We start from the raw sequence: 12,757 nt of genomic DNA on the forward strand, positions 1-12,757 counted from the left end.
AAAGTTTTTCACATGAAATTTGTCGGTATATGTCCACGCCTTCATATAGCCCCCATAGAACGATATCTCTCGATATCGAAGGTTGAAGGTTGTGACCTCAATATTCCACCGAAATAGCTGAAATTTGGTACTTAGTCTTCGTTGGTGGTATAAAACCTTCCCCCATAGATTTGTCGGTACAGGTCCAGGCTGCATATAGCCCCCATAGAACGGTGCCTCCCGATTTTCGGTATTTTGAAGGTTTGGCCACAACAACCCACCGAAATGGTATAGGCCCACACTTATATATAGGCCTTATAGAAAAGTTTCTCCTGATTTTCGTAATTTTAAACGTTGTGACGCCAATATCCCACCAAAAGACTGAAACTTGTTATTTAGTCTTCCATGGGGTTATAAAATATTCCAGAAGAGAATTATCAGTATAGGTCTACGTCTTTCTATATCCCTATAGAAGCGTACCTCTTAATTTTCGGTATTTTGAAGGTTTTAGCCACATTATCTTACCGAAATATAGGAAAGTTGGTATTTAGTCTTCTTGGAGTCTAAAAACTTTCCGCCAGAAATGTATAAGAATCGATCGATGTTTTGATATAGCTCCCATAGAACGGTACCTCCCGAATTTCGGTATTTTGCAGCTTAGTCACATTGTTTTACCGAAATTACTGAAATTTGTTATTTAGTCTTCTTCGTAAACGAAAGGAAACTAATTGTTCCATTTTAGTTCCATACAACTCGGGGTGGAGGGTATAACATGTTCGGCCCGGGCGAACTTAACGCCGTTCTTACTAAATTTAGGAGGGGGTCCACTTTGATATGATAGGTTTTAGAAATTCGTACTACAAGCGTACTTAATTGTGCTAAAACCGGTACTGTGTGAAGGAATAGAGCTATTAAAACTTCGTACGGTATCGCTATTGCTGTGTAGGGGTATAATTTCCGAATAACAAAAGCAATAGAAGACGATTTGTTCATACGAAAATGAACCAAATAGAACGGCTTTTAAAAACCTAAGAACATAGAACACTTAAAAATCGTCTACAACCCAATTATTGTGGAAAAATATAATTTTATATTTTTATAGGTTTCACAAACGAAAATAGTTTTCCGAAAATCGGACGGTATCCTTTGTATGTATGTATCTCAAGACGGATAAAACTTGAAACAACGAAATCTTTCGACTTCGTATTAAGGCACATTCTCCAATCTTAACTACGGGTTCCTTAGAACAAAAAAGTCGACTGATTGATATAGGAACCTAGGAAACCATTAATTTTTCCCAATTTGTTGAATATTTGTCCCTTCGAGGTGTTTTTTGTTTTTCATAAAAAACATTAACATTGTTTGGCTGTCTCTGTTATGTTAATGTTAACTCCCTGCTCATTAGTTGTCGTGCGTAATAACCAAATGTTCGGATATCTGTTATAGAGTTTATTTAAGGGAGCTGAGCTATTTCCAAGAAATTTGTGAAAATTTTTGTTTGTATATTTATTTTTTAATTTACATTTTTTTATATTTAAATAATAAATAAACAATTTTTGTAAAATATTGAACGAAAAAGGTTCTCTCAGCTTATATTGAAAAATATAAAACCCAACTTTTTTAAAGCAGATATCATATTTTCTATATAATCCTTTTAGAACACAGTCCATTCGCATCTTAAATTTTATCGCACATTTCTATTACTTTTGTTAAAAAAATATTTTCAATTTTGTTTCCTTCGAAAAAAATATTGTATTCATAGATAATTATAATAACAATGTCGTCTGGACATTTGAACAGCCTCCATTTACATTAAGACATAAAAAAACCTTAGACACTAAGTCAACGATAAAGGAAAGTTCATTTGTTGGACCCCCAAAAGAAATAGAAACAGCTTCCCAAAGTTAGAGGTAAATGAAAATAACGAAGCAAAAGGAGAAGTAAAACAAGACGAACAAAAAACAACAATAAAAACACAAGAAAAGAATAGAAGAAACTACAACAATAATAACATAAAGAAAAAATACGGGCTGAAAATGAAACGACGCAAATCGTACAATCCGGGATATAATAGAATACAACTTGCGCACGACTGCTTGGTTGGCTGGATGGATGGCTGACAGAGATACTCAGCCACAACCACAACAATAGCCGAGACACACACACGCCCGCACTTACTCACTGGCACAAGAGTTCACAGTCTCTGTTATGCTACCAAAAAACAGTGGCAGGACACCGCACCGCATCGCATACATCCCAAAATAAAAACTGAAGAAGAAGAAAAAGAACACACTAAACGACGAAGCCTGCATTTATTTGCTCTGTCGGATGTGGAGCCGCAGCAGCAGTACCAGCAGCAACAACGGAGATGAAGATGAAAGGCGCTCTTACATTTCGGATATATAGATACAGATTATATTGTAATATATACACCATGGATACCATGGATGTACGATGCTGCTGTGCTGCGATGGAGCACAACCCGAATGCCAAAAGCACTACTTTGCCTTTTGCAACGGCAGCATCACAGATTACTATGTATCCTCGTTAGCCCTGTGATGCTAAGGCTCGCGGGGGGTACTCCATTTTGTAAAGCGACGAGAGAGAGGTCATGTAGAGAGGCTTTAGGGTTCATTTTTTCTGCTTCGCCGTTTATCCTGCAGCTTGGAAAAAATTTTTCTTCACCATTTTTTTTCATCATTTTCAATTGATATAACACCAATTTTTTTCAAATATTTACTTTTTTCCTTTTTATCCAGGCATTTTGTTAATATCATTAACTGGATTTGGTAACATTTTCACAAATTTATTTCACAGGATCCCGTTATTATAATGGCGTTTTTGCAAATTAATTTTCTTTTTTTCCACCAGCCTTCTTTTTTTTCTTGGCTAAGAAGCACCTATTTTGTATTGGTGTGTATGGATGTGTGTGTATTTTGTAATTTTTCAATTTTAATTTCGACGGACGACTATTCGAGCAATTTTTTCATTTTACCAACACTCGCGACGCGTTCAATAGAAAGACTGAATTCAATCAGGATCTCAGCGCGAGACTTATGTCTCCCTTGGTCGTTCGGTCATAGAGACAGAGCATCCCAACAACAACGAAAACAATACAAATACAGCAGCCGCTGCCATTCACAACAACAAAAAATGATACAAAGATATACCGCTACTTGTACAACACCTAAAATGTTGATGTACTTACTGGGGCCAAGAGCTGTGAAGTGGGGAAGGACGCATCAGAGAAAACACACATTTGACTGCTCTCTGTCCACCAAATGCTCTCCATTACAGGCAATGAGCCAGCCAAAATAACAATTCTATTCATTTGGGGTACATACATGAAAGTCATACATAGTTGTGTTATTTAACCCCCAATTTATAGGGGTAGAGATAAATTTGACTCTGCAGGATAAAGAATAAGTCAAAAGGTTCTCCAGTATTTTGATTATTTGTACAAAATATCTAGATAAATTATCTAGATAAAATAACCACACCTGTAGATAAGTTATCTAGATAAAATATCCACGCCTGTGGACAAATTATCTAGATAAATTATCCACGCTTTTGATTGAATTATAGATAAATTATCCACGCTTTTGGATGAATTATAGATAGATTATCTACGACTGTGGATAAATTATAGATAAATTATCCATGATTGTGGATAAATTATAGATAAATTATCCATGATTGTGGATAAATTAAAGATTAATTATCCACGATTGTGGATAAATTAAAGATAAATTATCCACGATTGTGGATAAATTAAAGATAAATTATCCACGATTGTGGATAAATCATAGATAAATTATCCACGATTGTGGATAAATTATTTATAAAAATTATCCATGATTGTGGATAAATTATTTATACAAAATATCCACGCTTGTGGACAAATTAACTAGATAAATTATCCACGCTTTTGGATGAATTATAGATAAATAATCCACGACTGTGGATAAAGCATGGATAATTTATCCACGGTTGGGGAAAATTAAAGATAAATTATCCACGATCGTGGATACAATATAGATAAATTATCCTCGATTGTGGATAAATTATAGATACATTATCCATAATTATGGATAAATTATCCACGATTGTGGATAAATTATAGATAAATTATCCACGATTGTGGATCAATTACAGATAAATTATCCATGATTGTGGATAAATCAAAGATAGATTTTCCACGCTTTTGGATGAATTATAGATAAATTATCCACGATTATGAATAAAATATCATTAATTTTTCCACAATCATGGATAATTTATCTATAATTTTCCACAATCAATTATTTATAAAAATTATCCACGATTGTTGATAAAATATTTATAAATATTATCCACGCTTGTGGATAAATTATAGATTATTTATCGACGATTGTGGATAATTACAGATTGTTTATCGACGATTGTGGATAAATTATAGATAAGTTATACACGATTGTGGATAAATTATAGATAAATTATACATGATCGTGGATAAATTATAAATAAAAATTATGCACGATTGTGCATACATTATTTTATAAAAATTATCCACGCTTGTGGATAAATTAGTAAATAAATTATCCACGCTTGTAGATAAATTAATAAATAAATTATCGACGCAAGTGGATAAATTACGAAATAAATTATGCACACATAGGGATAAATTACTAAATAAATTATCCATGCATCTAGATAAATTAATAAATAAATTATCCACGCATGTGAATAAATTAATAAATGAATTATTCACTAATGTGGATAAATTAGTAAATAAATTATTCACGCTTGTGAAGAAAATTATTTATAAAAATTCTCCACACTTGTGATAAATAAACGACAAATATAAATAAAATTATATATAAATTATCTTCGATTGTAGGTAAACAATAGATAAATTATCCTTGAGTATAGATAAATTACCCTCGATTGTGGATAAATTATTTATATACATTATCCGCGCTTGAGTATAAATTAAACACGCTTGTGTGTATATTGAGATGAATTATCCTCGCTAGTGTATAAATTGTAGATAAATCATCCACGTTTGTGGATAAATTATTTATATAAATTATTCACACATTTGAATAAATAATTATTTATTTATATAAATTATCCAACCTTGTGGATAAATAAATAATTTATAAATAAATATTTATATATATAAAAATTTATAGATAAATTATCCACTATTGTGGAAAAAATTATCCACTATTTTGAATATATAATAACACAAACATCCCAGATGGGACAAGGGAGACTTCTGTCAAATCAATGAGTGCACCCCGGTTCATATTAGCCCAATGATATGGGACCTACTGTTTGTTGACGAGTCCGAACGGCGTGTCCTAAGACACCACTTGTAGAGAAGTTTTACAAGGCTGAAATACTCAGGAAATGTCGCCAACATCACTGAGGGGTATTTTGCCACCGTTGAAAATTTGATGTTGTCTGGCCTGGGAATCGAACCCACGACCTTTAGCGTGCAAGGCGGGTGTGCACCACGGTGGAATATATTATAGATAAATTATCCGCGCTTGTGGATAATTTATTTATATACATACCTATATAATGCACGCTTTTGTATAAATTATAGGTAAATTATCCACTTTAGCGGATAAATTATTTATATAAATTATGCACGCTTGATAAATTAATAAATTATATATATATACATATATATTATGCACCGCTTTTGGATAAATTATTTTTACTATATATAATCCACGCTTGTAAATAAATTATTCACGCTTGTAGATAAATTATCTATATGAATTATTATCCTCGCTTGTGGATAAATTATGAATATTTGAATATGTGAATATTTCTTCTAATTTTCAAAAAATAACTTCACGTTTTACAAATTAAATTCCCTCATTAGATATGAGGGTTAATGCTTTCGTAAGCCTCCACATTGGGGCGCATGTGTCTACGCTTGTAGATAAATTATCTATATGAATTATTATCCTCGCTTGTGGATAAATTATGAATATTTGAATATGTGAATATTTCTTCTAATTTTCAAAAAATAACTTCACGTTTTACAAATTAAATTCCCTCATTAGATATGAGGGTTAATGCTTTCGTAAGCCTCCACATTGGGGCGCATGTCCTACAAATCTACGGATCAACTATGGACGAACAACTGAGAGTAAAACAAACAATTTACGTAAAATTGAAAGAAGGGTCCACAGTACAACCAACCGTCTATCCTTCTAACCATAAAGCAGCAGTCATCGCCAATTCATCCATCCATCCTTCCATCTGTTGTTCTCTGTATTCGTCTGTTTGTTTTGTTGTTGTCCTTTCGCTCTACAACAAACGTTAAAAAACTTACGTTTCGTACGGAGATGGCCAAAATGAAAATGAAATTTTGTAAATTTCTCTGTGTTTGCCTTTCTTTCTATGAGATGTGATGAGATTTGGATACAGACTCCGTCGTGAGTTTGTAATTGTTGCTGTAACGATGAAGATGCCCATTTAGGGGTGGTTTCAATGAAGTTCTGCTATTTACTCCTTGCCAGGAGTTAACAGCAATTATTGGGGAGTGCTATGTTGATTTTCTGTAGGGAAAGAGAATTATAATATTATCTAAATTTCTCTTAGTAGACATTTAACATTTCTGCTCCGTTTATCTTAGTTACAGATGTCCCTTGTTTTTTTCCTTAAATTGCCAAAGGAACTTCCTTGGCTTCCTTTCCAAGAGCATATTTCAATAATTTCATTACATTTGTCACAAATAGCGGATGTCTAGTTTTAATACACTTTGCCTGCCGATATCGATGTTAAGCTAACAGAAGGACCACCGGTGATGTTGATTTGGATACATCGTTCTAGCTTTCATAGCCATAATTGAATTTATTCGATTTCCCTTTTAATGGTGCATTCATCCTACTAAGGATATAAGACTTGCAGCAGCATAATTTTCACACATCTTTTTCCATGACTGGCTGGTTGTTTATGTGACAACATTTGTAATAGTTTGTGCAATTTGTTTGACATCCGTACAACAACAACAGTGCATGCAACCAACCATCATCAGCCTCCTTGTTTATCAGAGCCAGAGTCGTTGTAAGCTTTCTCAGCCTGTGGCTTAAATTGAATTTTCACCTAAAGAAAAAATGCTGTTAAAGATAATTGAGTAATTTGCCTCAAGTGTAAATTTTTAATGGATTTCATTCCTCAGCATATATCAGCTCGATAGCTGAGATGGTTGGTTGCTTGCTTGGTGCATGCCCTTAGGAACTATAATGACAAAACTATTCCGTATGCATTTGATATGCGATATATATTGCATGTGATTGTTGCAATATGTGTGTGTGAAAACTGTGTATTGGGGTGTAATGTAAATGAAGAAATTAATAATTAAAAACCTTAAATGATTTTTATTCAATCATATATGTGGCCAAATTATCATCCACAAAAATAGATTAATAATTTATTCGCAAACGTGGATAAAAAAATTTTTATTTATTCACAACCGTGGATAAATAATGTATTAAATTATTCACACGAGTGGATAAATAATTCATTAATTTATCCTCGAAGGTGTATCAACAAGAGTGGATAAATAATTTAATGGATTGGTTGGTTGCTTGCTTGGTTCATGCCCTTAGGAACTATAATGACAAAACTATTCCGTATGCATTTGATATGTGATACATATTGCATGTGATTGTGGCAATATGTGTGCGTGACAACTGTGTATTGGGGTGTAATGTAAATGAAAAAATTTATAATTAAAAACTTTAAATGATTTTTATTCATTCAAATTAATAATAAATGTATCCAGGCTTGTAGATAAATTAATAATAAATTTATTCACGATTGTGGATAAATTAATAAAATACTTATCCACGGTTGTGGATAAACTAAAAACATATTTATCCATGCTTGTGGATAAACCAATAATATGTCTGTTAATACAGGCTTGTGGATAAATCAATAATATATTAATCCACGCTTGTGTAAAAAAATATTGTATTTATCCACGCTTGCGGATAAATTAATAAAATTAATTAATATATAATTTATGGATAAATTAATATATAACTTATTCACGCTTGTGGGAAAATTAATAAATTATATGGATATTATATGGATATGGATATTTACAACCATGGATAAATATGATATTAATTTATCCACGATCATGGAAAAATACTTTCTTAATTTATACACAAGCGAGGGTAAATATTTTTGTTAATTTGTCCACAAGCATGGGTAATTTATTTATAAATTTATGTAAAACAGTGGATAAGTAATTTATTATTTTACCACGAACGTGAAAAATAATTGATCCACAAGTGTAGAATATAATGTACCCCAAAGCGTGAAAAATAATTCATCCATAAGCGTGGAAAATAATTTATCCACAACGTGGATATATATTTTTTAATTTATCCCAAGCGTAGATAATTTATTTATAATTTAATAATGTATCCACAAGCGTAGAAAATAATTTATCCACAACGTGGATATAATTTTTTTAATTTATCCACAAGCGTGGATAAATAATTTACCCACAAGCGTGGATATAACAATTTTTAATTTAAGCGTGGATAATTTATTTATTAATTTATCCACAAGCAGGGGCGAATATTTTATCCATAAGTGTGGATATACATTTTACAATTTATCCACAAGCGGGAGTAAATAATTTATCCACAAGAGTGGATAATTTATTTACAAATTAATTCATAAGCTTGAATAATTTATGTATAAATTTATCCACAAGTTTGGATTACTTATTTATAAATTCATCCACAAGCGTGGATAATTTATATATAAATTTATCCACAAGCATGGATAATTTATATATAAATTTATATTTATACACAAGCGTAGAAAATAATTTATCCACAAGCCTGGAAAATAATTTATGCACAACGTGGATATAATTTTTTTAATTTATCCACAAGCGTGGATAATTTATTTATTAATTTTATAATGTATTCACAACCGGGGGTAAATAATTTATCCACAAGTGCGGATAATTTTTTTACAAATAAATTCACAAGCGTGGATAATTTACATCTAAATTTATACACAAACGTGGATAATTTATATATAAATTTATACACAAGCGTGGATAATTTATATATAAATTTATCCACAAGCGTGGATAATTTTTATATAAATTTATCCACAAGCATGGATAATTTATATATAAATTTATCCACAAGCGTGGATAATGTATATATAAATTTATCCACAAGCGTGGATAATTTATATATAATTTATATATATATTTATATATAAATTTGATCCACAAGCGTGGATAATTTATATATAAATTCATCTAGAAGCATGGATAATTTATATATAAATTCATCCACAAGCGTGGATAATTTATATATAAATTTATCCACAAACATATATTAATAATTTATTCGCAATCGTGGATATATAAATTCTTTATTTATTCACTAGCGTGGTGTGAATAAAGGGGTATCCACAAGAGTGGATTAATAATTTATTAACAATCCACAAGCGCGGATAAATAATTTATTAATTTATCCAGAAGCATAGATAAATGATTTTTTTAATTTATCCACAAGCGAGAGTAAATAATTAAATAGTTTTTCCACAAGCGTGAATAAATAATTTATTAATTTAATTTATCCACTAGCGTCGATAAATAATTTATTAATTTATCCACAAGTATGAATAAATAATTTATTAATTTATCCACAAGAGTGGATACAAATTTTATAAATTTATCCACACAGGTGAATAAATAATTTATTAATTTATCGACAAACTTGGATAAATAACTTATTAATTTATCCACAAACTTGGATAAATAATTTATTAATTTATCCACAAACTTGGATAAATAATTTAATTATATTATAAATTATCCAAAGGCATGGATCATTAATATCATAAATAATTTATGATTTATCCACAGGCGTGGATAAATAATTTACTAATTTATCCACAGGCTTGGATAAATGAATAAAGCGTGAATTTTTTTTATCGAAAATAGATAACTATCCACGCTTGCAAGCTAATGTTAAATATTATCCGCTTTTGCGAAGCTTTTCGATTTATGTACCTAACTCATTTTTGAGATTAGAATTTTTTTATATTCTTGCCCGATATATTTATATTCTTATTTAATTTTTTTTCGTCCCACTGTAGTTGAGCCTATAATTATTCATATTACTTATTCAAATACTTACATAAAAATAATTTTATTTTCTTATCATTCTTCTTATGTTTTTTTTACTTTTATTTCTATTTGAGAAAAACACAATCTATTATTTTTCCTGTCTTTTTTTTGCTTCTTTTTGGCCAAAAACAAATTTTAAAAAAGACAATTTTAAAAATAATGGCACACAGTGACGCACATAAATAAATTTTGCAAAGAACAACAAAACTCGCACACAAAATAAACAACAAAACCACGAGTGTGAACTCAATAAAATCCACAAAACAATATTGACACACTTTTCAATAAATTTTCAAAAAATTTGTTTTTCTTCACTTATTTGAAATGATTTATAACCCCAATGGTTAACAGATGTGGGAATATTATTTCACTTTATTTTATGTGAATTATTTCATTTTTGTTTGTTTTTATTACAATTATTCTCAAACACTTAATACAGCAAAGGGTAATTTTCAAATTTGCACAGATTTGATTCTTGGAAATAATTTTCTTTGATTTTTATTTTCTTTTTATTTAATGAAACTATTTTATTTAATTTAAATAATAATTCCATTGCATGAAGTTGACAAACATTTGTAACGATCTTTTTTCTAGACTTTTGAGCAATAGTAGATTCCTGCCTTCTTTCCATTGAACAAAGCAATCAGCAGAATTTGCAAAAGGGGACGACCGGTCAATGACGAAGAAGACGGTACTTTATGGTACCCATCTCCATAGTCATGGACATTTAGTATTATTATTCTTATTGTTGTTGTTACACTTGTTATTTCTTTTATTATTGTTGTTCTCACGTATTTTGTTGTATCCATTTCTTTTAAATTGTTGACATTTTGATTTTCATGACTATTATAGCTGATGTTGTTGTTGATGATGGGATCTAGTTGGTCCCCACACACATTCAAAATGTATTATTTCATTAAATAACCAAAACAAAAAAAACAAAATTTCGCATTAAAACAACGACATTACCTTTTAAAAAATAATTTGAGTGAAGAAATGTAAGGAAATTCTCTACAATTTTGCAAAAATCGTAAAACCCCTTAAGCAAAAATTTTGCACCGCACTTTTTTGCCTCAATTATTTGTTTGCATTTATCCAAGAGATCATTAATTTTTATTAGATTTTATTTAAATTTCGTTTTTTTTGTTTCTCTTGTTTTTTGTTCGTGTCACCGTAACGTTCACGATCACGACATCCGTTTGTCCGTTGTTTTCTTTGCAAATGTGCAACAAGAACTGACAACAAAAAATTTCGTCTTTTCTTTTTGAGTTTCCCAGTTTGAAGAAGATTTTTCGTTGTTTTGTGCCTGCCACACTCTCATTGAAATTTTCCTTGTGCGGGCAAGTGATCAGCAGCACCATGTCACTATTCACTCAACGTCGTTGTGTGTCATTGTCGCGCCGTTGTCTTTGTTGTTGGCCCATTACCTCCAAAGAACATGTGCCTAGTATTTGTCTCCTCACAACGTTGAAGACAAAATGTTGTGGGAGTTTTTGTTGTTGTTATTTTTGAGATTCTTCTGCTTGTTTATAAAAGAAAAAAATGTCTCAAAATATCTCAGCTGTTAGAGGAATTCATCTGAAGAATTCAATCATCAACAGCTATAGGAATGAGATACAATGATCGCACAGTATTTGGAATTAAATTTTAGAATAAAACAAACAACAGAAAAAACAGAAAATTTGGTTCTATAAACCGTATTGACGATATATGTATTTCCGAAGAAATTAAAAATCGCTGACGACTAAATATTGGGGTTTTGGCCATGAAAATCGATTCCTGAACCTTTCGCAGTCGACGCATATCGGTCCATAAGTCGATTCAAGATAGGCTTTCGCCTTGCATCAGTTAATGGTTATCGGTTTTGCAGGAATGCCAAACTCAGTCATCGCTTCGAGCAACTTTAATCTTCTTAGGCCGTCGAGGGAGGCCATTTACTCGATGAACAGTTGGTATGTATCGATTTGTTTCATGAGTCCTCTCTAGGATTTGGCGTAGGGTAAATATTTGTTCCGCAGTATATTTGCCACTTTTAAAGCTGCATTGCGCATTGGTATACCATTATTTCATTAATCATAATTTTGTAGGCGTTCACAAAACACGCTTCTACATGTGGCTCTGTATGTGGCACAAACCGTTTTTTTATTCTTTCTTGTGCACAGGACATAGCAGTAGAGTTATAATCGTTGGGTCCATACCATTCCTTCTGCCAAATTTTTCTGCTCAACCTCACTTTGGCTAGTGGGTAAACACTCAATGCCCCCGTTTGGGATTGGTTCTGGGATATCTTCACAACCACCCATAGATCAGTGTTCAATTATGTATCTGTACTTCAACAATTGCACAAAAATAAAAATACATGCACCGTGTTACGAATTATGTATTCGGTAATCAATAAAACATAGTGGCTCTGTATTACTCCCTCGATTCCCATCGATTACATTTTCCCACTTGGTTCCGCATTCGCGAGATCCCTTTTGTTACTCTCTTTGACAAAAATCCTCTCTCCACCCATAAAAAATATGTTCTAGCATAAAAAATATGTTGGTACCCAAACAAATAAAATTGAGATATGTTACAAAATGTTGCAAACATATATTTGTT

The 12,757-nt window shown here is 31.3% G+C and overlaps 1 protein-coding gene across 4 annotated transcripts in view; it reads right to left on the reverse strand.

Annotated features, from left to right (window-relative positions):
* Positions 1-11,537, reverse strand: part of Alk (Anaplastic lymphoma kinase) — a 55,074-nt gene extending 43,537 nt beyond the window's left edge. For 3 of the 4 annotated variants that reach the window (XM_073988362.1, XM_073988363.1, XM_073988361.1), the window contains exon 1: positions 11,123-11,537. The gene's annotated coding sequence lies outside the window, so the exon portion shown is untranslated. Of the gene's footprint in view, positions 1-2,719; positions 3,388-11,122 lie in introns of those variants that run through there. The other variant, XM_073988364.1, reaches the window with a different exon arrangement.
* Between the last annotated feature and the right edge of the window lie 1,220 nt (positions 11,538-12,757).

The sequence above is a fragment of the Musca autumnalis genome, unplaced genomic scaffold (genome assembly GCF_047663935.1).
Source record: "Musca autumnalis isolate F117 unplaced genomic scaffold, ASM4766393v1 scaffold_5, whole genome shotgun sequence".
NCBI lineage: Eukaryota > Metazoa > Arthropoda > Insecta > Diptera > Muscidae > Musca > Musca autumnalis.